The sequence below is a fragment of the Pinus tabuliformis genome, chromosome 7, assembly GCF_031772625.1.
Source record: "Pinus tabuliformis cultivar Carrire ecotype Pingquan chromosome 7, CPIR1, whole genome shotgun sequence".
In the NCBI taxonomy this organism is placed as follows: domain Eukaryota; kingdom Viridiplantae; phylum Streptophyta; class Pinopsida; order Pinales; family Pinaceae; genus Pinus; species Pinus tabuliformis.
This window is the reverse complement of record NC_142293.1, coordinates 1531695533-1531723514: the sequence shown is the minus strand read 5'-3', so window position 1 is coordinate 1531723514 and position 27982 is coordinate 1531695533. Positions and strand designations below refer to the sequence as shown.

At 35.9% G+C, this 27982-nt stretch overlaps 2 pseudogenes; both read left to right on the top strand.

Moving 5' to 3' along the window:
* Positions 1-19139, top strand: part of LOC149253682 (uncharacterized) — a 36471-nt pseudogene extending 17332 nt beyond the window's left edge.
* A 3453-nt stretch (positions 19140-22592) lies between these two features.
* On the top strand, positions 22593-26676 carry LOC149253681 (benzyl alcohol O-benzoyltransferase pseudogene; annotated as a pseudogene).
* The last annotated feature ends 1306 nt before the right edge of the window (positions 26677-27982 follow it).

Sequence of the window (27982 nt, the reverse complement as noted above, 5' to 3'; positions counted from 1 at the left end):
GTTACTCTTCTTCCTCGTGAAGTACACCCATGTATATTTTGTACAATCATCAATAAATATAAAAAAAAAAATTCTCCACTTAATGATCTAGTCTGGATAAGACCACATACATATATATGCACAAGTTCTAGAAAATACCTTTCATTTTATCTATATGAGTAGGGAACTCTTCCCTATGCATCTTCCCTAATGCACACCCTTTATATGAAGAATATTTGTTTCTAATTATTGGAAGCCCTTCTACCATTCCTCATTTTTGAAGTAGTAATTGATGATTATAATTAATGTGGCCATACCATTAATGCCAAATAGATTTTGTTTCCATGGTCGTGGATGCCAATGCTTGATGGATTTTGGTTGTGGCATTCAGTTTATATAAATCACAATTCTAACTCCTATTTCAACAATCTTGAAGTGACCTTGCATATATCTCATGATACAATGTCAATTTACAAATTCTACTTTCAAACCCCAAACTGTTATAGTGGAAACTAAGATTATATTTTTCTTAGTACCAAGCACATACATCACATTGTGAATTAGTTTCAACACAACCATTAGGTAATTACACTAATACATCCCCACACCCTTTAATTTTGTATGGAATATAACAACCCCAAGTTAAAAGTTCATGTAATAAAGTTAATAAAAGAAAAATAAGACCAAGGTCATGGGACACGTATTCCAAGTTGGATTTTGGGTAAAGTATCCTAGTGGGCATCACTTGTTGTTTATTACGGCTAAGGTGAAATTGGAAAAGGCATTAGAAAAGGCTTTAAAAAGGCATTATTGACATTTTATTTATGAAATAAAGGAAATTAGGGGAAAGGAAGGTGAAAGGTCACATGTTTCATGTGAGGAGGAAATTGAAGGAAAATAGAGGGAAAAATGAAGAAATTAGAGGAAACAGTAATAAAAAGGCACCAGAGCATGAGTTTGGGGCCTATTGTCACCTGAGTTTTGAAATTGGCTTCAGAGAGGAGAACAAAACTAAGAGGAGAAAGCAAGAAAACAAGAAAAAGAAGGACAAGGAAAGCAAAGGAAGATAAAGGAAAGGAAGGATTAAGGAAGGAAGAGTTGGATCAAGTAGCTTCTGCAGAAACACTTGCAAGTAACAGGTTGCATGTATGATTTCCTAGCTAGTTTTGACATGCATGGTACATGCATCTATGTATTTGGTTCTTTAGTTTTCATTAGCATGGGTTTTTTCGAGTTTGACAGTGGTTTTAGCCTTGCCTTCCCATTTCTGGATAACCATGGTGTGATAGGATTCACTCTTGTTAAGTTTTCGATTTCCGAAAGGTTTTAGATTCAGGTGAGATGGTGCCAGGAAAATCCGAAGGGCTTGGAGTGGATATGGTCTTATCTGGGAAGCCCTCAACAGGTGGGTGGAGACAGGAAAATTCCTCAAGGGATGGTGAAGGAATTCTGGGGCATCCAAGCTTGGTTTGGTTTTGTGATCTCGAGACAGGTTGAGTGAGATCACGGTAGTGTGAGGGTGGAGGTGGTTTAACCTCTGGTTTACCTTAGTTTCTCATGGATTGATTTATCCCATGAGATCCCACATTCATTCTTGGAATATGGCACAGGGGTGGAATTCCTATTTGACCTCTATAGTACTCCTAAGGTAGTCTAAGAAGATGTGGATAGTGTAGGAATGACCAAGCACTGACTCATATAGTCTCATGATAGAATCCAATGCCATATCACCTCTAAAACAAGGCCTCTCTCATGAGCCATGATAGAGTCAAATGCCTTGCAAAAGCCAAGAAATAAACAAAATAGTTTCAATGAGAAATGATGGGCCTCTCCGCTAATGGCACAAAGAGTGAAAGATGTGGACGGTATTTTGGCACCCCTAGAACCCTAGCTACATTCTAGCTCTAGGGTTCCTCCACTCTAGCTCATTTAATAATCACATGGGTATTGTACCATAAAGCATGGAAAATGTGTATGCAATCATGATGGTCAGATAATTGTTTTAGTTTTAAGCAACCCCCAACTTGAAATTGGAGTGGATGATATGGTGGGGCCATCACAAAGAGAAACCTGAATAAACAACATGATTACAGGCATAAACTAATTGCTTCTTCCAAGCCCATCTTGAACATGTAAATAATTTTGTTAATTGATTTGACTAAAAGGTCAAGTTGAGGGGTGGAGAGAGCCCTGCATCTCATCTTTCTTTTCTATACAGAATTTACAAAAGAAACTATAGAGAACATCGTTGAATGGTAATTCAATATTATGTTCCCTGCAATAGCTACATCTTGTGAGCCTTGAAGTAGATGAGTGGAGATCATGTTACCCTGCACGTTGGCTTGTCTTCAGGTGACTCACGTGGAACTACTAGTTTGGGAATCGATATAAGTTTTCCATTGACATTTGGGTGTTGAATATATTGTAACTGAGTTGAAGGATGAATATTGTAGGTTGTGAAGTATGGTGGTTTGTCCAACTTTACAACATTCTCTTTTACACTTGTTGGTGATGATCTAGAGGGAACACTTAATGGCATTTTTGAGGTGGCTACTTGTAAGCTTTTTCCTTCAGTTGTGGTAGTGCATCACCTACTTTTGATAAAGAAACTTGATGAGTTGCTAAAGCTACACTCTTGTGGGAACATTGTCCTTTTGATGGATGGAACTGTCTATCCAATATTACATTTGCATTTTGCATAGATGCACTTGTTTGTAAATATTGATTTTGCATCCTTTGCAATAGTTGGGCTGGTGGAGCCAGTCTAAGTCCAAAACCCTGAGGAGAGGGAGGGCTTGATGACTGTTTATGACCAAAATGAGTAACTGAAACATAAGGTGAAGAAGATTCGTTGGGGTCAACAAATGCATTATGCTCATTAAATACAGTGTGATTTAATGTGTCACTTTCATTTGGATTATCTAACTTTCTTAGAAGGTCAAGAATGTTTTAGCTGGACAGAAAATGTTTATATGCAGAAATTGAACATCTCAGTATATTGTAATATAGAAAAATAGTAAAAGTTGGTGGAACAAAAAATAGGCAAATTACTTAATAACAAAACATGAACCAAAACATTGCCCTAATAATGATGATGGTTTGTTTGAACCAAATATGTTTGTGGGGCTGTCAAATACATATGAGTTTTCAGAAGCATAACCTATAGAAAAGTCCCTCGAATGTCCTCCTCCCAGATGTTCTCTTAAATTGGTTTGCAAATTTGAATTCAGAACATCCTGCAAAAGAAACAACTACTTACTACAAAAGGGCTGCAAACAAATCGAGCATATGATATCAATCTAAGCGCAAAGTATTTTCAATTGAGATAAAAGGATGCACAATACTGAGAAAATGAACTTCTTACAAGGATCCACAATATTCATAGATTAGATATTTCTTTCAAGTCCAAATAAAGTGAATAAATTTAATACCTCTCCTGCATTCATAGTACTATTTTGTGAGCCTGTCCTAACCACCTTTGAACGCATAAAGTCTGCTTGTTCAGGAGCCTTTTTCCCTTGAGAATCCATCTACACTATTCCTCTTAGAAATGAGTCTTGTTTAACACTTTCTACATGCCACTAGTTCATTGAATCCATTCCTACTGCCTGCTGGAGCATGTGCCTAGGGGGCATTCTCAGCATATCATTTCCAGAACTTTCACCAAAACCAGTACTCAATCACTGGGACCTAAGTAAAATGAGTCTTGTTTAACACTTTATGCATACCACTAGTTCATTGAATCCATTCCTACTGCCTGCTAGAGCAAGTGCCTAGGGGGAATTCTTAGCATATCATTTCCTGAACTTTCACCTGAACCAATACTCATTTTACTTAGCTCCTAGTGATTCATATTATTTTAAGATTGCAAATCATCTTCCCTTTGTGGACTTTTCATAGTGTAATCACTTCCAGATTTTACACTCCGATTAGAATTCCCCTTGCCTGTTATCTGACCAACACTTGTGGAATCATTTTGACTGTATTGTGACCTATTTATATCATTTATATATCTCTGAGAATTGTCATAGATTGGGAAATGTATTTAAAGTTATTGAACCATTTCCCTGTTGACAGACCGAAGTGTTCCAAACACATCTATTTTTGGCACAAGAGTCCCAAATAACATTATTAGAATTCAACTGGTAGTTGCTTTCTATTGCTCGCTCATACTTTTCTACATTTCTCTCCTGATTATCTACATTAGGATTCCTAGTAAATCTACTCATGTGAAAACCTTCTTGCTATATTATCTGCCCATTCTGGCTTAAATTAATGTTTGGATCTTGATGCTGAAAAGAAACGATTGTGTCTTTTCCTACCTCATTTCTTCCGTGATATGTTTGATCCTCAAATTTTTTCACATGACTACCCAGTTTCTCCAGTTCTAAATGTGTGATATTTTCATTTTCATTCTTATCATGCCCTTTGTTGGCATTTACTAAAACATTATTCTGTTCAGATCCTTGTGCTTCACTTCTTCTCCAACAACTCTGCTCCTTGGACATAAGATGAAAGATTCTATCAGGTTCAAACTTTACCTTGGTCCCCTAATGAGTTATATTGTTTCCTCCCATCAAAATTCATATAGTAGGAAGATACCCTACCATCAGGAGGAAATTTTTCAATATCTTGTCTTTTCTAAGAATTCTGTTTTTGGCCATCAAAATTAGTGTGAGAGTGAATATTGCGACTATTTTTAGAAGGTTGATAAAGAGTATTTTCTTGCAATCCACCAACTTTCTCAGGTGTTTCTTGAAGAAATTGGGAGAAGGACAATTTAACATCCCATTCATATCTCCTTTTAAGTTACGCCATCTTTACATGCCTCAGAACTCATAGAGGAAAGTTTCCTGTCAAACGAATATGATCTAATGTTCAGCGTAGACCATACTGAATGACAGTTGCATTACCCAATCTAAAACCTTCTCCATATGCCGGTGATGTGTCCGCTGAAATCTGGTGCATGAAGAACTCCCCAAGTTTCTTTTCAAATTGAGACCTATTTTCCTTTTTTGATGAAGAGGAAGAAGCTCCCGTTGATGTTGAAGCTACATTGCTGCTTGATCCTGCCATGACCTCTAACTCTAGCCACATATGAGAAAGCACTTGACAGATTCCCTCCTCAACCTTAGGGCTGAGATTACGAAAGCCTGTAAATGAAACATGTTATAGCAAGTAAAATTCTTTGAAGCAGCAATAATATCAATCTTAAGAAATGTCAAATAGATTACAGTTCTTATTTTTCTTCAACAGGAAAACAAATAGAATTCCAAGAACATATGAATATAACATTACCACAAACCAAAGAAATGACCATTGTATAATGTGGTGAAGGGAAGATGTAGGTGACAAAAAACACTCTACCTACTCCAAAAGTTAAAACAACAACATGCATACAAACTATTTGTGGTCCATATCAGCATATGGATATTGCATGTGTTTGACCTCTTAATATAGTGGACCATGACCAAGGAGATCACAAAAGGGTGGTTATATGATTGATGATGTGTCTTTTTGCAATTTTGGCTGGTCACTTACATAATAGAATGCAAGTGACAATATCTTCTTCTTTGAATAAGAGTTGGATTGTAGTGGGGTGCAGAGTTTGATGAATGGCAATAATCAATATTTGTTATTTGATACAGTTTTACTTTATAGCTACATACAGAAATGTAGATGAGTATTATTGGATGCATTCAATATCTACTGTACCATGACGTAAATACTCATAATGATTAGCAGGAGCCCTAAAACTCTAAAAATTTATGGCAGAGTTTACAACAAAATACTCAGAATGGACCTTTAAAAGATAACTGAATGTCAGATTCTTTATTTCATATTCCTGAAGAATAACATGTGGCATCTTAATAGATACACAACATCTAAATTATGAAATATTCAGGTGAAACCTAGTAAAAATGTCCTTGGATTCCAAACATTGTATCTTAACCAAAGAGGACCATACACAATATGCTTAAAGAAAGCAAAACACTAGTAATAATAATTCTTCCTTGTCATCTATAGCATATATATAAACTCTGTTTTGTGGACATATTGGAATTATGACCCTAGCTAAACTTCACACAATTTATTGCTTAAGAGCCAAACTGCCAATGCACATGATAAAATTGGGCATATTTGGACCACATGAAAAAATATGCACTCCAGTAACACAGGATGTAACAAGATTGTGTAGCACAGAGATATGTGTGCAATAAAAATTCTACATTCTTTTAGAATCTTGTGGGTATATTGTGCCCCTTAAGGATTCGTTCCAGACCAGAGGAACTTGTGGGATTACACTTGAGAATGGCAAGGTTAGGTTTCTGTCCTCTGCAAGTTCCAAAGGGTTAGGTATCAATCCAGTCGATTCAAATAAGTTATGGGAACTACAATATGGGGTTATAAGCCTATGGAAACACAAAAACGTTATATTTTAGGCCATCAGGCTGCATACATAAAAGCAGACCAGGATCAGTTAGTTGGAGGCCCCATGTTGTACCACAAGATTAGGTTGCAGATTGACACGCTGCAGAAAACTAAACACCCCATAAGGTTGTGTTGTAGGTTAAAGGATGCATCACAGGGTTTGTGAAGATTGAAGAGAGTGGAAGAAAAAACAGGTCAACAGGAAAATGAAGTGGAAGAGATCAAGAGGGAAGCTGAAGAATCAGAAGCTGAAAAAATATATGTAACAGATGTAATTTGTAGTTGATATGTAATTGCAGTGTATTTATAGAAAAACTTTTAATAGTGAATATGTGACAAACAATATGATTTTGTTGCGTACTTGTCATCAATGAAATATTGAAATGCATATTTGCATTGATTCTCAGTGTTACATGTGATGTGTTTTACTTGGATATAATGTTCTTCGATTGTTAAATACAGATGCTAATGTGTTATGTAAGTGAATTTTGCTTTAACAAGCTAAGGATGGGTACACTGTCATGGGCAATCTCTTTTGCATGAATATGAAGAACATAAGTTGAAAATACAATTGTATTGCTCGTCTTGCTTGAACGAGAGTGAACAAAAACTGGGAAGCTATGACATTTATCGTCATCCTTAAGGTGAGAAACTCGAGTGATCACCTTTATGTTAGAGAAAGAGGGCAATGAAATCTGGCATACCATGCCTAATCTCCATAGTCAATTTTTTTACTAATCAAGTTAACATATTTAGAGATATAACTTGGATAGGAGCACAATATCAACAATGCAAGGAGATACTCACACAAAAAATCACAATAAGGCAAGCTTGAAAGCAGATTGCCAGAACTGTATACATAGTTTGCACTCGTTCGCATTACTATATCTAGGGTACAAAAGTGGGTGGAGTGTGATCAAAGTTGATAATGTCCTACAATAAAATACAATGAAGTGGGTGAGGGATCAATTTAAAAGCATACTAAAGTATATAAAAAATAAAATTTTAGTATATAGTTCACATGTTCATTAGACCAAGTCTCATCACAATTTCAGTTTAACTTATTGCCATGTTACTTTCTTGTTACCATGCTGAAAACAATAGCCTAATATGAAAAAAAAATATTTATTCCATTCAATGTTACAATATACATTCAAGGGCTAACAAGAGGCTTGAAATTATCTATTGTATATGCTAATGTGCAATCAAAAGTGACTTTCCTGGCCCTATCTTAAACTATGGCACAAAGAGACCACTTGAACGAGAACCGCCCGGATCGAATGAAAGACACTATGGACACTACAACCCTGATCGGGAGAGGAAGAGGAGGAGATACTTATAGGGGAGACTTCAATCTGAAGAAACATGTACCGGCCAGATACCTACTTTCCATAGTTTTCCAATTTCATTGTAAGAAAATTTCCCATGCCCCCAAAGAACATATACCTTTCATCATTCGAGAACCATCATTCGCCCATTCAATGAGTTGACTTTTTGCTCGATCCTTAGAACCCCCAGATCATCATATGGGAGAGAAGAAGGAGATCGACCCTGGGGATAGGGACAACTTCAAAACATTCTCCCCGACTTGCTTGAAATAGAATGATCCGACGAAAAGAATGCATCCAGCATGGGAGGTCGACTTAACTATCCATTCCATGGGGCACGTCTGCATGGGACCTAGAACGAAAAGCTGAATCCAATCCCTCTTCCCGGCTTTGTCCCGGTTGAGCGACTTTCTCATAATATTAACAACATTAAGTCAAGTTGAGCCGTTCCTTCGCCTGTTTTTCAGTTGGTTAGCCCGAAATCCTGGTTCCATCCATTGTGATCAAGTGTGTGGATGAAGAATGCCTATCTGGAAGTAGAGACCCCGAACCTTATACCGGCTCCAACTCGTAGGTTGAAGACAACATCAATTTGCTCTCCCTAAATGAAATGATCATTTACTGCAAACGCAACAGCTATAAAAAACCTTACCTCAATCGATTAAGATACCTATTCAGTAGCTCGTGGTTGGGAATTCCCCTCACCTTTAGAAATGAAGAAATTTTCCCCTACTATTGGGAATCTCCAACTGTATATTATGAATTTCCCTTTCTATAGAATAACCTGGCAACCAGTTAAGTACATAAAGAATATCAAGGATCTGATATCAAGCTACGTGGGAAGATTGTGAGATACACCTACCTGCCCTTCCTCTCATCAAGCAGTCTACATCAGACCTTCCTTCCATGAAAGAACAATTGACCTTTCAGTAGTATTAAGGATCAACCCAAAGATCCAGTTGGGTAGGGTGACATTTCATAATAATAGGGCTAGATGGCGGTATAGATAGAATCCTAGGTATGGATAGATCTCTATTATCTACATATTAACAACAGTCTGGTTCATATAGCCGGAGTTGACCTTATAACAGGGGGAAATTTACTTCCTTGAGCATCCTGTGAAAGGTGAAAAAATTCTTCCTGGTTCATATAGTTGGAGAACTAACTTTAGAATAGGGTGCAATTTTCAGAAGGGAAGGTTCTCGTTACTCTTTCTCTAGGGTATTATTCCCAATTTCAGAGAGCACTTTTATAATAGGAAAGGGTTAATTGAATTTCGGATAGCCCTTAGATCAATCGCGAGCAGGGCTTTCATTCTTCCCCTTGGATCTCTCTATTTCCACGATTCTTATTCTTTCATAGACGGCTGGCCATGTCATTACTAGACACTTATTTGAGGTCTTGGTTGATTCACCCAGCCATTCGAAAGCATTCGACGTTCTCCTAATAATTCAATCTTTGTGGGAATCCCCATGATCAAGGGCAGAGCCACGTTACTCATATTCCCATAGGTAGGCCTTATGTAGCTACTCCTATTCCTCCTTCTAGTGCGTTATACATAGCTATTGCAGGAAATTAATCCAATATGGTCTATTAATTGATCCAATTTGGTCTATAGAGAAAGCTCCTGAGTCCCAATCCTCAGCTCATGGAGGTGGTAGGAATATGGAATGGCAGTAATCTTCTTTCGTGCAACAGTTCTTTGGGAAAACTACACTTTCAAACTAGAGTTTTTGGATAGGTTACGCCTTTCCCGAACTATGTTAGGGTAAGTGACAGGGTATGTTTCCTTGCATAGAAAAATGACTGGACAAACAACCCTTGATCAAGCAGATAAGTAGTTTTAAACCAATGCTACATTGAAAAGCCAATCAAAACCCATTGGCATTTAACATAAACAAATCTCGGGTGCCCTTGAGAATCATGATGAGATTAACATTGAAGAGATGGAATTCAAGGTAACAGAAGATTGGTCACATGACAATATGTGTGCCACAGAAAATAAACTAGTGAAAGGAGTTAGTGACCATGATTTCAATGGATCTCTTGGGAATTCAAACAGTTTCCTTGCGATCGCAAAAATGCATTGCGATCCCTCTAATATTGACTTGACAGAACATAAACAGAGGTCATGCTACAGGCATCAAATTGACAAGATGAAATTCGGATAGCACAAGGATATTAATAAAACCCCCGAAGGATTATACAACGTCAATGCTGAGAATGTAAATTACAATATGGAAACCATTGGTGGAGAGCGTAGACCTTATCCAAGTGAAATTTTTCCTTTTTAGATTCCTTCTAACAAAAGGATGCCAGCCCCCACCTGCGCAAGTGAACAATATTGAAATTTTTCCAAGAAAAACCGGCCCTAAACCATTGGTAATTCCAAAAAAAACATCCGAAGGACATTCAGGTGGTATCGACTGTGATAAGCGGAAGCCTCTTTTCATTGTTGCAGAAATTGAATGTCAGCACTATATTGAGTAATTCCAATTTATCAACAACCTGAAAGGTTTTTCCCCTTAGTTTCTTAAGTCCAACCTAATTCACAACTTGAGGCAATGAAAAAAACCCAACCGAATATGAGAATTTATTTACTGCAATAGAGCGTAACTAAAATCACATTTGGGAGCATTAAGCATAGCCAACAAAACTAAGGGACATAAACAAAACACATCCTCACAAAGCCATGCATGCGCAGTAATATATGCAGTGTGAAATTATGGCTGAGAAATGAGTTCTGCCGCTCTTTCAATAGGTCCCAAGTTCCATTCTCCCCTGCAGCCTATGATGTCCGAGTCCAAACACCTTCAGATATGCCACAGTTATCCCTTACTGTCCGAACAACCCACCAAAATGCTTGATGGCAGTGATTGGCCTAGACCTCTCTGGATGTGCAGAGGGAAATTGAAAGAGCAAAGAGCGTCATCTACCGGCCAAAAAATTAAAATGCCCATTACAGAAAAACCAAAACACCCATGGATAAGTAAAACCAAGTACCAAGCAGTGCAGAAGGATTTGTAAACATTATTATGCAAAGCTTGAATTGGGAACACATGATTCTGCAGTGATCAGGCCTTCCAAATCTTAGAAATGAGTTTTGCCGCTCTTTCAACAGGTCCCAAGTTCTATTCTCCCCTGTAGCCTATGTTGTCCGAGTCCAACCACCTTCGGAGATGCCACAATTATCCCTTATTGTCTGAACAACCCACCAAATCACTTGCTAGCAGTGATCGGCCTACACTTGACGACAGTGACCATCCTTGACTTCTCTGGATGTGCAGAGGAAATTTAAAATTAAAAATCAATGTAAATGTGCAGAAGTGAATTTAGAATGAAAAATAAATGTAAATGTGTGGAGCAAAATTTAAAATTAAAAATAAAATAAATTTGTGATCACTAAAAAAAATTGGTGGGAAGAAAAAATATGGAGGGAAGGAAACAAAGATGGCTGTGTTATAGTTTCACTAACACTATATGACAATAAAAAAGATCAATTTCTTAGATTTAAGTGTTTATTCACATTTTTTATATTGAATTGTTAAAAATTAAATTAGAGTGAAAATATGGTGGTCAGGATAGTCATTGAGAAGAACCTCATATAAATATATATATATATATATATATATATATATATATATATATATATTATTATTATTATTATTATTATTATTATTTATGACAAGGATATTGAGTATGTTAATATGTGTTGTGGTTAATCATTTTAATAGCAACTTCTATGTTAGTTTAGTAGTGTTGGTTTCATTGACTTCATCAAAGAATTAACATTTTATTCATAACTCTTGATTGTGAGAGGATGAATTCTAGTGTGAATTATCATGTGTGTGTTGTTCTTTTTTCAATTGTAGTTTTGACCTCCACGATTAATTTGGTTTAAGTCCTCTAACTAGTAGTCATCAATCACCCATTCGGTGCCACGTGGGGTATTTTACTTTTCAACAAATCCAAGGTACCTATGTTGCATTGGGATCTAGTGACCTTGTTTAAAAACCCTAGCAAACACCTTTGAGACCATCTATTAGCACTAGTTAGACTTTAACTTGAGATTTCCCAAAAAATCAAAGGAACAAATTATGAGGGTTGCTTGGCCAATCCACTCATAGCCTAAGCCTCTTTGGTGATGAAGGGAAACCAACTATAAGATATCAAACGCATTCCCTCACACACACCCATGGAGGCTCTACACATGTAAAGGTTTGCATATGTGTTGTTTACATGGTTTGAATGTGTTGTTTACGTTAATCATTATTAATTTTGTCACTTATTATCTGGCCATATATTTTTGTCAGGGACTAAATTATTAATTTTAGTTAGTCACTTTTAGTTTGGTCACTTATTATCTAGTCATATATTTTATCCCTAAACTAAATTAGTCGTTTAAGTTAGTCATTTTTAGTTCGACCACTTAAAATTGCTCAAATTTAGTAGTAATTTAGTTGAAATAATTGTGGTGACTAACTTTTTAAGTCACTTAGTCACTAATTTCATCATTTTCTACTAGTGATAGCACACTGACTTCGACACATCTAGATCATGATTTTTACTCATAACATAGGAATCAACAACTTCTAGACTGATGCCTAGAGACTCACAATGACAACTAAACATGACATGGAAGCATTACTTCCATCAATTTTAGGACAAGATGTCAGATGCTAAGGAGATGAAGTGTAAAAGGAAGCTAAGGTACTATAAGAAGGTGATCAACCCCACCCTTGATAACCATAATCATCTCTCTATGTTGACTAGCACTAAGAAGAAAATGTACATCACTAGGATTAGAACTAACTCTTACGAGCTTCAGAGTGAGACAAGGCGGTGGTCTACCCCCAAGACACCCTAGGATGATAGAATTTGTCAGATTTGTGATATACTAAGAAGATGGAAGATGAAAAGCACTTACTTTTAGACTGCTTGACTCTTACCCACATCCACTTACAACTCACTATCATCAGCCACACCTCCAATCTTCTTGACATATTAAGTGAGCCCAACTATAATCATCTTGGAACACTTATTTCCTTCCTCTTGGATCAAAGAAACAAGATTTTGAAGAATGAAAATTAGACACTCTTTTCTTGATGTCTGATAGACCACATTAGGCTTAGTGGACATTAATCATCATCATCATTATTATTAATTAAAAAAATCAATATAAGTTAAAGATATATACATTAAAAAAAAATGTAACAAGGAATTTCATTTTCATTTTCTCATAGAGATTCTTAATCTATAAATAGGGTTTGTTACAATATCATAGGCCAATATCATGGTTGATCAATACAACGTGTCCAAAAAACTACATTTCACATGACTCTTCTTCACATGGTATATGTTTTAATTAATTAATATAGTTAGAAAGAAAGAAAGGGTATAACTAATTTTGAAATATATTTCAACCTTTAATTCCTGATTGCTAAAAATACTCTCGAATATCCCATGGAGATTAACTCCTTACCATACACTTAATAATTATTGATAATTAAATTAAATTAATTGTTAATAATTAAATTAAATGGATGGTAAACACCAATCCATTGTAATAATCTTATATCTCACATTACCAACATTAAAAAACTTATAAAAACTAGCCAAATTATAAGTTTATTTTAAATTATTAATTGATTACTATTATTAATTATGAAAATAATATATATGAGTTATATACATTTTGTAGGAAAAACACATCTATATTTAAAAAAATGTGTAACAAGGTTCTTAACCATGGAGTTTCATTTCAACATTTTCATGGAGATATTTTTTTACAATACCATGGGTCAATATCATGACTTACCAATACCATATGCTCAAAATACAATAACTCTTTTCATATCAAACTTATTCATATAACATTTTTTAAATTAAAGTGACAGATCGAGCCAAAATACAATAACTCTTTTCATATCAAACTTATTCATATAACATTTTTTAAATTAAAGTGATGGATCGAGTGCTACACTCCTTGATGGTGATTGATGGTGATAGGATGCTCTGTTAAGACACTCTTTGATGGTGATTGATGGTGATAGGGCGCTCTGTTAAGACACTCCTTGATGTAAAGTCATGGTCCCGCCCGCCATGATTGGGGTGATATATTGGACATGATGAAGATATAGTTCTGTCAAACTTATATATATATTTTTTAAATTAATTAATTTAATTAAAAGGAAAAAATAAACATAGTTCTTTTTGAGAAAGAATCCACTTTTACTTTGTAACTATCACTTATTAAATACTAATATATTTTTATGAAGTTTAAATCTTTAGCATCCAAAATAAAACAACTTTTACTTTATGCTTAATAGTATAAAAAAATAAAGTATTCAATATTTAATAATGATGGATAATTAATTTATTATTATTATTATTATTATTATTTTTATTATTGAGGTTATTATTATTTGTTTATTTAAAACTTTTTAGGTTCTTATTATTATTTGTTTTTATTATTTATTTACTTATTTTTATTACGATTATTATTTTTATTACCATTATGTTATTGTTATGTGTTATTATTGTTTTATTATTATTATTATTATTTTATATATATATATATATATATATATTTATTTATTTTATTTTTGATTTTTTTTTTAAGATTATTATTATTTGTTTTTATTATTTATCTAGTAGTAGTTATTATTATTATTATTATTTACTTTTAATCTTGGAATTTATTATTATAAAATAAAATTAAGATATAATTTAATTAAATTTTTAACTAATTTTTAGTATTTTTTCCCCTTAACTATTTCTTAACTCTCTAACAACTAGTTTTCAATGGCTAGTTCCTAACGGCTATCTCAAGGCCCAGATGCTTCTTTGCTATTTAATATTTTGCTAAGACTGTTTTTCTCACCATTTGTCCTGAGGATGAACCACATTAGTTGGTTCGAAATGTGGACCCATTCTATAACATCACCGGGACGGTTCTCTACTATTTAATCTTTTGTTAAGACTGTTTTTCTCACCATTTGTCTTGAGGATGAACCACATTAGTTGGTTCAAAAGGTCGAACCCATTCTATAACATGTGATTAATGTGGAAGACATACTATAGATCACAAAAGTCTAAGAGCTAACAATAAAATAAATTTATCAAATTCCTATTTCAATGTAAACTAACTAGTCAAGATAATTAAAAATAATAAATATAGATTTATATTAAACCTAACTGATTTATTTTTTTATCTAATGAAGAAAGACCTTTTAATACATTAATATTTTTATTATCTAATTATTAAATTATTAATGCAACTCTCTATAAATAAAGATGATTAAAATAGGTTCACATCCTTTATTTATACGCGCATCCATCATGGTAGATGGATGGATCATTGGCGTTAGATTGTTTATCATCAATTTGGATTAATGTTTTGAGAAACTTATGCAAACATCACATTGCAAGTTTCAATTTTTACAAATTCAACCATTTTTGTAGTTAGGCCAATATGCCTTCTTTTGAATCAGTTTAGTAGTCTACACTTTGATTCTCTGATTGACATCTGGCATCAATCTGGCATATGGTTTGATTGACATCTGGCATCTCCTCTGGCATATGGTCTTGGTCTAATTGACATCTGTTCTCTAACATCTCACTAAATATCTCGTACTATTTCTCTCTCACCAAAACTGCTTTATGATTTCTGCTCTTCCATTGACGACCTGCTTTCCACTTTCTTCTCTTCCACTACTCTTCCACGACCTGCTGCCATAACAATGCTAGTTGTTTCTGCTGTGCACAACCTGCTTTGCTGCCATAATAATGAATTTAGCTCTCGGTTGTTCAATGCTCATTCACTGTTCTGCTATACCTGTTCTATTCTGCTATACCCTGTTTACAGCTTGGTTGTTCTATTAAGAAGTTGTTCATCCAGTGATTAGAGTTCAGTGGTTGTTCTGTTCAAAGTTCAGTGGTTCAGTGCTCAAATTTCAGTGAGTTGTTCATTCAGTGCTCAAGAGACCAGAGAAGGAGTGCTAAAGCCCTTTAGGTAACATCTCGGGTTGCCTTCTTTCTAATTTCATAGCCCTTGTTTGTTGTTTCCACTTTTAACTACACCTGCCACGTTCTCATTTTGGCACGTTCCACAGGAATTCAAATGCATAGATTGGGATTTTTGCATGAATATTATCATTTATTTTTTACTATGAGATTCTAATTGCCTCAGGTTCCTTGCCCTGTTTAGTTATGACTACCAATGATATAAGCATCAATAAAGGGCTCATAAGATTCAATGAGGATCACACAAAAAAATTATGCTACAACATGTGCTAGAAGATAGTTTTTCCACTCTCTTTTCCGATTTCAACCAAGTTTTGAAGTCGTGGCTCCAATAGCTGTCAAATTCCTATCAATATCCAGCTAGGAAAGTTCACTTTTTTTTCATTTTCACTCAAAGTATTAAGAGAAGCATACCCCGACACCACAAAAGGCAATCTTTCTTTGGTTTGACATATTTTCAACCTTACTGGTGAACCAACTCCAGGTTGAAAGGAAATATTGTTGATTGTCCATGCGTGTTTTATCAGTAGGGGTTATTGTTGTAATTTGACCTGTTTATAGATCAGTACGCTTGTAAGATTGATATTGTACAAATTGAATAAGTAGTTATTTAACTTCGTAATTCTAGATGTTTTGGGTTTGTGATGTAAATCTTCTTTGGTTTTGCCCAATAAGTTATGAAGTGGTTGGTTGATATCCTGGTTCATCTGCTGACAAGGCATTCATGAAATAGAGATACTCTATAGAATTGGACGTTATTGGCTTACTCATTCTGATAATACTAACCTGGCACTTTCCTCCGCCTAACGGTTTCTCTTTTCATTGTAACGTAGCTAGAGATTGGTTACAAGGACCCTACGTTACTATCTTTACAGAATGTATGGTTTCAGCAATGGAGATATTGGAAGACTCTTCATTGCAGGCTTCAGGTCATCTATGTTATTTGGCACGATTGTGGGTTCTTTAGCTGATTGTGGGTTCTTTAGCTGTTACACTCCGTATGGTTTGAGGCTGTGCACTTGTATTGTGGCAATTACTGAGAACAAAAATAACTAATAAAATAGATCTATTCTAATATGTTGTTCTATCTGCAGGGGTCGGAAGAGGGCTTGTATAACATACTGCATAACGTATATATTGAGTTGTATTACAAAGCATTCTCCTGAGTACAAAATATTGATGATTGGCCGTATTCTTGGAGGCATTGCCACATCTCTTCTATTTTCAGCTTTTGAATCATGGCTTGTTGCTGAACATTTCAAGGTAATGAATATATCCATCTTGCACAAAAAGTTGGGGTAGTTTCTGCATGTTTACATCATGTGCATGCAGCAATACTGAAAGACCGGGTGTATTTAGAATTATTTTGCATAGCATGTAGTTTCTCTCTCTCATTAATGTGTTGTTGGAGTTGGCCTAAAATCTGAAGACAATTTTTACCTTTTGTAGAAAGAAATATAAGAAAAATTAGCAAGGCATATGCTAAGATATTCTCGTCACTTGAGGTTTTTTTGTTTCTTACAGAGGAGTTTTGATCCACAATGGTTATCATTCACCTTTTCAAAGGCAATATTCCTTGGCAATGGTCTTGTAGCCATTCTCTCTAGGTTGTTTGCCAATACCCTTGCTGACACTCTAGGCTTTGGTCTAGTTCCTCTGTTTGATGTTGCACCATGCTTCTTAGCTGTAGGGATGGCCATTATCTTCTCCACCTAGACAGAGAACTATGGAGATCCTTCAGAGAATAAGGATCTAATGAGTTCAAGGGTGCTGCCACAGCTATTGCTTCAGGTAAGTGTTTAAACTCTGTCATCTCCAAATATCTTGTCTTCTTTGAACTATACATCAGATACACAGATGATGGTAGAGCTTTTCCTTATGTTTAGTCTTGACAACTATGTTGCTCATTTTGGCGAGTAGATGAGAAGATTGCATTGCTAGGAGCTATACAGTCCTTATTTGAAGGTTCAATGTACACATTTGTATTTCATTGGACACCTGCTCCGAGCCCAAATGAACAGGATATTCCTCATGGGTTCATATTTGCAACATTTATGTTCTCTTTAATGCTGGGAAGTTCCCTTGCCTCTAGACTCCTGGCCCACCAATCAGTCAAGGCAGAGAGCTACATGCAGATTGTATTCCTTGTTGCTGTAGGATCCTTACTCCTTCCTCTCATAACTACTGTATGTCTTAGCTTTACTATTCCTTTGTGTCTTTTGATAGAATTTATTTATATGAAACATCAGCATACTGTGGATCTGAGGACATTTTATGTGCTTGCTATGAGTAGTTCCTTTTAGAGCCCAGCACAGAAAAAGGTGGAAGCATTACACCAGGAGGGCGTCTCCAGCTTCTTGGTTTCTGTGTGTTTGAGGCCTGTGTGGGAATTTTCTGGCCCTCGATTATGAAAATGTGATCACAATACATTCCTGAGGAGTCTAGGAGCACAATTATGAACTTCTTCTGGATACCTTTGAACATATTTGTCTGTGTTGTGCTTTACAATGTAAGGCCACAAGACCTTCTAATCTCATTTTATAATATGGATTTCATGAGCAGGAGCATTGTATTGTATATAAATGAGGATTAACAAGTCTTATTAACTAAGGAACTTTTTGTTTTGGAATGTTTTAAGGAATTTTTTGGAAACCATTTAAAAGTTTTGAAATCACTCAAAATTTTCTTTCTTTTCTTCTTTATGAAAGGTCAATGCCTTCCCAATCATAGTCATGTTTGGTATGTGTACCATCTTCCTCTTCATGCCATCAGTTCTCCAAAGGTGGCTCATGGTTGTTGCAGAGAGTCACAAGACAAGTAAGTCTTACAAACTTCTGTCAAGTAATTGATTTTAAGCTGAGTCACAAGTCAAGTAAGATGCACACACTTCTTTGTCATGTAACTGATGTTAGGTCTGTGGAAAGTGTTGGCTTTTTATTTTTCTATGATTTTGAGCTTCTTTTTAGGTTTTTTATCAACGTGTTCATACAGTTCCCTTCTTATTTGCAGAATCTCTAGATACTTGGTGTGTAACCAAGGAGTGGGATACAGAGGTAGAGCCCCTCAATCTCTGAAATGAAGAATTTTTGGAGAAGGTAACTTGAAATATTTGCATGGGTTGTGAAAAGAGTCATCGACAATTCCCTTGCAAAAATTGTATTCTTGGGCTGGCCCATGAACTGTTTCTATTAAATCATTTTGTCACATAAAATAATAGGCAATTTTATTCATCTATTGGAGAAGGTAAAGAACTTATTCATTGTAGAACTTCAGTTGGAGATATTAATGTTTTTTGTCTAACCGATTAAGATCCCTCGGTAGACAATTATTATAAGGTGTAATTTTGTTGTGGAATTTTATTTTTCAACAGTCCTGAACCCTAGCTGGTCAGAGGACAAGTCGTATACTAACTAGGCTTTATTTCAACCAATTTTTATGTAGGTAAGGTAAATTATTTGCACGCTCCTTTTTGCTCAGAAGTTTTGTGTAGAGCCAAGATCTCTGTTTGTAACTCCAATGATTTATTAATTAACTCACCATGGTCCACTAGGTGTGTGAAAAGTTCTGTTAGTGTATTGCACATTTGAATTACTTATTTATTTTTAGTACTTGGCTTTTGTTATTTCTTGCACTTTTAAATATTGGGGACTGATAAATGCTAGCAAGATTGGAATAACAAATGTTGGCTGGTGTTTTACACTTGACTTTCATGCACATTATCAATCTTGAGTGGAGGAATTCCATGTTCCATGCTTAATGACATAAATGAGACACTTCCTTGGAACTTTTGAACTTGGAAGTTTCATCAATCTAGTGTAAAATATAGTAGTGCCAAAAAAATTTCATCACCTGTTGTTATATGACCTCACAAAACTACAAGGCACTTGGTTTTGTGGAATGTGTAGAAATTAGAAGGCAGAAGATTGGATTGGCAATCCCATGGGAACTATTGGAAGTGGTTTATCAGTGTAAGGAAAAATGTTGTGGCTGTGATCAACTATTCAATAATTGTGGCCTGTGACTTCCCTGAACAGAAAGATAATAAGTTATATGGAATGTGAATAGACAGAAAGCACAGTAGCAATTTGGTGAGATACATGAAACCCATGAAACAGGGTAACTAGGAATCCATCTTGCATTTCCCCACATATTTAGAAACTCTGCCAAGTATCATAATGATTTGAAACTCAAACTATTATATTGCTTTTTACCGCATTAGTTTTTTAATTGCTGCATGTTCGAGGTAGCTATATATACAATATACAATTATTTTCACAAACATAAATTTGTGTTGGTTTACATTTCTGGTAAGTCGATAAAAAAATGTGAACATGGTTGTCCATAACTTGCAGGGGATTGTTTGGTTTGTGAAGAAGGTGAACAAGGTCATAATCAATAATTTTTCAGTGCAAGAATGTCTGTGAACTTATAGATATATAATTTCAGAGCAAAGTATCAAGCAAAATACACGCTTTTAAGGCATACATGGTAGGTTTTGCAAAATGTGTGGATATCTTCTTCCCAATATAAATATATAAAAGGGGAAAACTTCTGTCCATCAAATGTGGATTTTGGCCTCTTTTTGTGCTATGGTTGTTGGAGGTGTTTTTCGTACTTTTTTTTTTGTCGCTCTTGATTTGCTTTGCTTTGATTTTATTATTTTCTTGATGTCCAATCCCCAGATGATGTCTCGGAACCTTCCCTTCTGCACATTGTCCTGCTTCAATGAAGTAAATATGAAGTTACATGCTCTCATTTCATATCCAGAACTAAAATGTGCTGATATATGTGATTAGCCACAACATTTTGTTGCAACATGAAATGTCCACAGCTTCCGACCTAATGAACACTACAGTGATCTCAGACACCCTTCCAAGTCATGGAGTGTTTTGGAGCGTATTCTTTTTGGTTAACTTTTCACTCAAATGCAAATCGTGGATTTTCACCAACTGAACATGCAACTATTCTTCAAGGAATCCTGCAGCTGGTTGCAACTTCATTATACTTGGTACTTGCATTTGACTGTCTCCTGCTGCTTTTAAGTAGCAAGGTCCCATGGTTGAATTATATGTGATACCCCACAACATTTTGTTGTAAGAAGAAGTGTCCAAAGCTCCGTACCTAATGGACCATCACAATGATTTCCCAAGTCCTATTATGTTCTTAATTGTCTTCGGCGTTTTGTTCTGTGGTAAGCTCTCTGTTGGCTTTATTTGTGATGGTTGTCTATGCAATCTTCATTCCTTTCTTCAGTAAAAGATGCAACTATCCTTCATGGATTGTCTTGTATTGTTGGTTGTAAACCTTATAACAGATGATTTCTTATGATTAAATGATCATTCTTAGTTTATTCAGAAATAATTAGATCCTGTTTACTCTTTAGTTTTCCTTTATTTATAATAGATATAATACAAATAATAACAATAATAAATAAATAAAATAAATTGAAGGATTATGATAAATAAATAATAATTATATATAAATAAATAATAAATACTTCTTTGATCTGCACATTTGCAATCATATGATACAATTGTTTTATCTCTGCAAATATGATTGTATGTTCATAAAATCATAAAAGACGAGTATTCTGATGCACACACTTTCATAAAATTTTCTTCTAGTTATTGAACTCCTCACTACTAACGTTTTGAATATATCATCTTTTTGTAAGGCTTGCTTTAATGTTTTTTAACATATTTAGATAGTCTGGAATAATAAGCATTTAAAAGTTTAAAGTAGAGATTTGAGCTTTTGTACCTTGATTTTAGCATGATATATATATATATATATATATATATATATATATATATATATATATATATATATATGTATGTATGTATGTATGTATGTATGTATGTATGTATGAACTTTTGTAGTTATGACATCATTACTAAAATATCTGATTTTATCATATTCAGATCGTGACTCTATCATTTTTCCTTTTGACAAAATTCTATGAAGATCCTTCTTCTGCAAATGAGCCCTTCCCTTCCTTCTCGTTATGTTGGATTTGTATTCTCACATCTTAGTAAAATATATATTACAAATGATTTGCAATATTGATTTGTTTCTATTTTTGTCAGCTGTATTTCAACTTCTTAACACAATATCTTTTTTTCTTCCAATTCTGTTTACAGCAACTGTCAATAGTTGATAGACACGAAAGAAAAAATTGTCAATAGATCATATACACCTGTAAAATGGCATTAAGGGGTGACTCCAATTTGAGATGGGCAGTAACTTATGCCACTTACTGTCTCAAAGTTTAGGAACAACAAACAGAGAAACAAAAAAGCACATGCCTTCTTTATGTATTCATGAAAGTGAACCAGCTTCCACAACTTGCTGCAATTAAGTTGGTTGTAAGAGACAAGATGATAAAGCAATTAATTTCAAAACTGACAGAAACAGTCATAATTTGGTAGCGTAAGGTCAACAGTTTCATTACTAACCAGAAAAATAAAAAATAAACTTAAACTTTAAGCATTGGGCTTGAATAAGTGAAAATAACAATGCACTCTTTCACCTGGGCTTTTCCATCATAAGCAACTACACTAGAAGACTCAACAAATTCTATGGGAATCTTTAGGCCGTGATTTTTTAGTTGCAGCAACCTACTATGTGCAGGCTGCCTCACTTTGGCCATCAAGTGGAAATCACCATCATCAGGTTTGATCTCAATTTGTGGTTCTGTTCTTTTTAATCTGTCTTAGTTTATCTGAATCTGCCTCCAAAGTGAGCAAACTAAAGTATTAATTTTCTGTGGGAAGTTAACGGTATCATTTTGTGGTTTGCGGTTTCCAGCTTGCAATACTGGCAACATACATGGGAGATGAACTCGTTGCAGTCTATCGGTATTTTCGAAGCTTGGTAGTTGAAATTCCATTCTCTACTACAAGAGACAATTTGATTAAAATATTTGACAAGGTATTTGTCTTTTTCCCTGTGAAGTAAATCTGATTACAATGAATATAATTTTTATCTGGTATGGCTCTTCATGTAGGTGTTCAAGGGCTAAAGTAGGCAGTGGTATGTTCATTTAGTGTATTATATTTTACTCTCTTGAATGTTATTGTTACTATTTAACTTGCAAGAACAACAGTTTGCTGCATGAATCAGAAATGATGGATCTTTCTCCCTATCAAAATTTTTATTACTGTACATCAGGTTTACAAAAGGGAGGCTTTCCCTTAAGGATCAGAAATAAGGGGCAACCATATCAAAGAGAAAACAACTAAATATTTCAGAGGTTAACAAGGCTTTTCAAATTTGTTTCGTTTGCCTTAATGGGATTCTCTTTACACACACAAGGAATCCTCTATTTCATTCTTTCAACTTTTCAAGCCATTTTTTTACATTGTGTTTGGTGTTTTACTGGTTCACAAATACCTCTTTACTTATAAATTTCAAAAATTTTAAATTGCCAACCTCGAGACATTTGATGAAGTTTGTTCCTCTGCAATATTGGTCGATGGCTCAACTTTTAGTGGACTTGTGTTTCTTTAGATTGTGTCAATTCTAATATTCACAGTTCATAATATAATCCTTGTGTTGCGGTTTTCTTCCAGAATGACTCTAAAGAATGTTATGAATATCAGGAGATCAAATCTTTGGAACAAGTCTCAAATTAGAGCATTAGGACATTTATCAAGGGTTTGGATTGTTGTCATGATTTCTGCACTAGGCTTTCTTACATGAAGATATAAGGTGAAGAAGAAAATGGTGAAGCCCAAGTCTGAAGAAGATGAATTTTTAACGCCTTATCTTCTTGCCTGGACATAATACTATATGGGAGCTCATGATACCTCTTGTACGGCGTGAACTTCTTATTGGTGACTGAGATCAGAAGCAGGGACCATTAACTTCCTTGTTGGGTGTGAACTTCTTTTGGGTGGCTGAGAATAGAAGCACGGACCGTTAACTTCCTTTCTGGGCAACGTGGATACCTGATTCAGTTCTATACATTACCAGCAGGTGTTTATACCATCTGGGAGTTCCATATACAACATGGAGGTGTAAGCGCTGAAGGGAAAGATAGTCATTCTCATTTATGGGCATTACCTCCTCTTGGTAACTTGATATTCCATACAGTCAACATAAATACCATATACATGTTGTAACAACCAATATTGCGGAAAACACTCATTATCTACATTTCTATGCAGTTGTTCAACCATTTCTAATAGTGTGGTATTCATTCTCTATTTGTGTTCTCGCTTGTGATTGGCAACTTTTTCTTAAGAGCACTTTTGTACATTTGTTTTCAGCACTTGTGCCTGAATTTTTCACTCCCTCTCAAGCAACACTAGAGAGAAATCTCTCTCTAAGGTACTTTTAAGGAGGCTATTTCAAATTTTGGGTGAGATTTGGTTTCATCCTAAGCTGTAGGAAATGCCTAGTCCAACCATGTTTCAATTCCTGAAATACCCAAACATGTACAAAATGCCTTGGAAACATTGCCAACCATAGCATATGACATTTCCAAATATAGAAAGATTGCACAATAAGGCCAACATTGTTTCCAAGGCATTCCATCCATCTCTGGTGACATTTTAGGCACTTTATTAGAAGTTTCTAAGAGCCCGAGAGTGGTATGGGACACTTAGGAAAATATCACCGTGTCCATGACTCCATGCCAAGCACCTTTTAAGACAAAAGATAGGGATTCAAATTTGAGGAGCTTGTCACCTTGGTAATCATTGGTAATATTAAATCTTAAAGTAAAAGGATAGAAAAGGTAAGATAAAGGAGAATGGATAGAAAAAGTAAAATAAATGAGAACGCCAACTTTGACTTAAATTTTTAACAATACCATTAATTATTTCAAGATGCTTGAGAATGGTTCCAACAGAGAAGCAAAGGTGAATGTATGTACTTGACAAGGCCACTTCTTGTTGAAATTTATGACCATGATAACTTGGTATGTTTAAAGAAGGATGAAGCTATTAGGTTGACCAGTCTTTATGTCAGTTTAATTGCATTCATCATACCAAGGATAACAAAGTTCCAAAGGAAATCTATAATAACTTCAAAAGTCTCTTTGCAACAATAAATACTACTCTAGTCCACTGACTTGAAACTAATCTCTCCAACCTAAAGAAGGGTGACTTCGACATAGTTGAGGAATATATTGCAAAGTTTAAAAACCTGAAGACCGACATTATTCAAACAAGTAAAAATGACAAATAATCGTTTATAAACTATTTCTTATTGCACTGCACTAGTGTGGCAGGTTTTACAAAACATGACATAGTGCATAAATGTTGGAGCAGAGTTGCAGTTGTGGAAGAATATGAATCAATGTTGGAGCAGAGTTGCAATTGTGGAAGCATATGTTTCTATAAAAGTTTTAACTTTCATGACAGATAATAACATCAAATTCTATACATATTTATAGTTCATCATTTTTGTGTACCATAAACCATATTGTGTGTAACCAAAACCCAAATTGACAATACAATTGGGATTTTAATTAATTTTATATATATATATATAAATTAATAATATAATTTAGACTATAAATGTTATGTGGTTTTCAACATTCATTATTCTCATTTTTAATATTTTGTTACAAAAATACTTGTACTTTTTAATCTTTTACAGAAATTCAACAATTCCAATTTCATAATTCTATCCACTTCTTTTTGTACCTTTTGAAACAATTGCTAGTTAGTAAGTCTATCCATCCCTTCATTCCTTTTTCGTCGTAGGTACTCCGTTTGTTGCCTTCAAAATTTTACACCTCTTCGTCATTATTAGCCATTTAGATGTCGTTCATGCTCCGTCGGTAAAATCTCACAGCAACCATGTTTTACCTTTGATATCTTTATCAAAGTACAAGGCCCCAATATATCGCATCATTTCTCGATGGGGCAGGGTAGCATTACTTTAGGGTATATGGAGTCGTGCCCCGGATGACCATTCCTCCCTCTGCTGACCTTCTAGAAATCACTGCGCCATCCATGCTGATACTTTGCAGGGTTAAAATTTGATGGGTAAATTGTTCGTAAGATTACTGTACTTCTCGTTGGTTGCAAATCTCCTATGTCGTTGGTTTTAATTACTTACCTGGTGACTTTTTTTTCAACGTTGGTTGGTTTTAATTACCTACCTGGTGCCTTTTTTTTTCAATGTTGGTCATTAATGGTTTGTCTGGTTCAAGGCTACCTGGTTTGTGAAACTAAACATCTCACCTAAAAAAACTTAGACTATACCATATCTTCTCCCCCTAACAATTAGACCACCTCCTCCACTAAAAACAGCTCTAACTCTAATTCCACTTATAATGTTATAAATAGATCTCACTCTAATTCCATTTATAATCTTATAAATAGGTGTTACATTATGCAATCTCAACAGCTATCCTTCATATACTGTATTTCTCTTGCCTCAAAGAGTCTAACACAGTTGGGCTATTTCTTCTGGCTTTGGCCGAGTATCGAAAATTTGATCTTCCATGGCATATTTGCACTTCAAAGTCACAAGAAAGTCGGCCATCCTCGTCGCTCCTTCTCAGCCTATTCCAAAAGAGTTTATGTACCCCTCCAATATCGATGATTAACCAACCCTGAGATTTCATTGCCACGTTGTTCAGTTCTATCGGTTCGACCCATCGAAGAAGAGTGAGGATCCCGCCCGAGTTATCAGAGAAGGGTTGGCCAACGTTTTAGTGATCTACTACCCTTTTGCTGGAAGAGTCAGAGACGCTGCCGCCAGAAAGCTCGTGTTGGAATGCACTGGAGAAGGCGTGATGTTTGTGGAGGCCGATGCGGAAGTTGCTTTGGAAGAGTTAGGAGACCTCCTGCTGTCTTTTCCCTGCTGGCAAGATTTGCTGTACGACATGCTGGACACACTGACTATTACCAATTCCCCTCTCCTTCTAATTCACGTTCGTTCAATCATGTTGTGACTCAATTTTTTTATTTTTTTCTATGTTTTCACTTTGTTATGATGCATGGTGGCATTGAATGCTTTTTCCCATCAAAGTTGTGACTTCTAAACGTACCATGGCATCTCAAACTTTCAGGTAATGCGTCCGAAATCTGGAGGGTTCATATTCACCATGACTTTTAATCACACCATAACTATAAGGACCTGCTGTCCTTAGGCGCGTCTGCCCAAAGTGCAACTGTGGGTGAACGATGTGTGCGTGTGGTTGGGAGGCTGAACAAACGGCATTCGGACGAAGCGCGACTTGAAGAACAGCTCGAACTTAACTTGTGCGCGTGGAGATAAGTTGAAACACGCATGAAGAAGGGAGAGCGATGGTTTTTATAGGTGTGGGGAGCATGGAGCAAGCAGCCACGACCGACCGATGGTTATAGAGGAGGCCGACATGAGTTTTGATGTATTTGCGATAATGGATGGGCGTTGGGCAAGTCGGCTGGGCAACCAGGACTTCGCCCCAACCTTGGTATATACTGCAAGTGTGTTGGAATCATTTGGACATCCAATCACTCACTCTACATCTTCGCTCAATAAGAGGAGTGCACAGATTTAAGGTAGATGCAGCAAGGAAGGTTAAGGCCCATGACATGGTGATGCGCCCATTCTTGGGCGAGGCTACACAAGGAGTAAGTTGCATATCTCTTGGTCTTGGGTGAAGGTGTGGGAAGGAGGGTCCGGTGGTTGGGTGAGGGCGTGCACGGGTGTGTGGTGCCCGCTGGATGATTGAGGTGTGCATGGGTGTGTGGCGCCCGGTTTGTGCGACGACTTGGCACGGGTTCTTGGGTGACTCGGGTGAGCGCCTGCCCGTCGTGCAAGTGTGCACGGGGACTTGGTGAAGTGTCGAGATTGTGAACGGAGGTGTGTCTCGAGTAGAGGCGCCCGTGTGTGGTGACTTGGAGGCGTGCCTAAGTTGGGCAAACAACACGACCGTGAAACGAAGGTTGGAACCGGAGGTCGTAGAGTTGGGTAGGAAGTACTACGTGCTGTTCACACGATTTGGGCATTTGTCAAGAGTTGGCAAGTGGGACTACGTGTGGGTAGGTGTACACGGTTTGGGTGCTTGCGACCAAACGAAGAGCGAACCGGCGAAGACGTGCAACAAGGTGAACGAAGAGTTGGTGAGTCATGCGGCGACCGTGCGGAGGTGCCGACGAGTTGGGCAACCGAGTTTGCCGAAGTTGGAAATTTGGCTAAGTATAAATTTGGGGTTTCCCAAGGACTTAGCCTATAATTTGTAAAAGTGGAAAAATTATATATATATTGATATT